Source organism: Oryzias melastigma, linkage group LG7 (assembly GCF_002922805.2).
Source record: "Oryzias melastigma strain HK-1 linkage group LG7, ASM292280v2, whole genome shotgun sequence".
Lineage (NCBI taxonomy): Eukaryota > Metazoa > Chordata > Actinopteri > Beloniformes > Adrianichthyidae > Oryzias > Oryzias melastigma.
In genome coordinates this window covers 844,394-845,721 of record NC_050518.1, presented here as the reverse complement: position 1 = coordinate 845,721, position 1,328 = coordinate 844,394, and positions in this window count along the sequence as shown.

The following is a 1,328-nucleotide window of genomic DNA, read 5'->3' as shown; positions in this document are numbered from 1 at the left end:
TATGTTCACTGCAGACAAACATCCATCAACATCTTTGTTCTCCTCGTCTGAGCTGCTATCTGGATCCAGACTGTGCAGCTGGATAGCTTCAATATTAATCCCATTTTAGTTTCATCGCTAATGTTAGCTTGTAAGCTAGCAGGAGATTGTGTCAACAGATGGATGATGGGATGTTAGTGCAGGCTTACTCTACACTAGCGGTCCTACCCACAACTTGGAGATGAATATTTAATGAACTTCTGCTGCTTTGTTTTATTTAGTCTAAAAACAGCATCATCACGATGAAAAGAACACAAAGATCAAAAGATGATCAGAGGAACCAAAACATGAATAGATAATGATGAAAGAATATTTTAATGGTTAAAAGAACATGGATAATGTATTCCCTGCTTCTGCTGCAAGCTGTTCTACCAGTTTTGGAGTTTTCTGTATTGTAAATACTGATCATAGAGCAGGGGTCTCCAACTAATCTGGCGAGAGGTCCAGTAACTCTGGTCAGCTTGGTAGACCAGGTCCGAACATGCAAAAACATTCAGTCAATATTTCACTTTTCTGTTATTTCTGTTATTAAATTACAATGTGTAGTAACATTTGCAAATAACTCTTTTAGCTTATTGTCTCAACAAGTATTTATCTCATTCATTTTTGTACAAAATTCATACATGTACATGCATTGTAAAGTAAAAAAATAGATATTGTACATAAACTTGCCTCCTTATAGTGCAATATGTGTGCTCTTTCACAAACTTTAACATTCTGCTGTCTGTCACTTAAAGTGCAACAGGTAACATGAATGTACCTCTAAAAGCATTCATAATTAATCCCTTAAATGTTAATTTTCTGTTTTGCAACCTTAAAGTAGTTTGCCAATAATGGTACATATTGAACATTAAAGTAATAACTTTCATAAGTGTGAAAAACATTATAAACATAAATGTAAACTATAAAACAGACTTAAAGAGACGTAGATGGTACTTTGAATGGTGGTGTTGAGCTGGAACTGTATGGAGCTAAATTGGGGCCAATATTATTTCAAACCCAAATAAAAGAAATTGAAAAAATATTGGTGTTTGGCCAAAAAATTTAAAATGTCTGAATTTTTTTTTAACTGTTCTAAAATAAACGTAATTATTTTCAACTGAAAATGTTCTCTTTTTTTAGGTTTCAAACTCAGAATTTCAATTGCCAAACTTATTTTTTCCAGTTTAAACTCTCTTTTTTTCTTTTTTGAATATAAAAATTTTAGTTTCAAAACTTTTGGCCTTGTTGTGGCTAGCACAAAGGGCCGATCAAAACTCTATGAGAGGAATAACTTCAGTCCCAGTGTC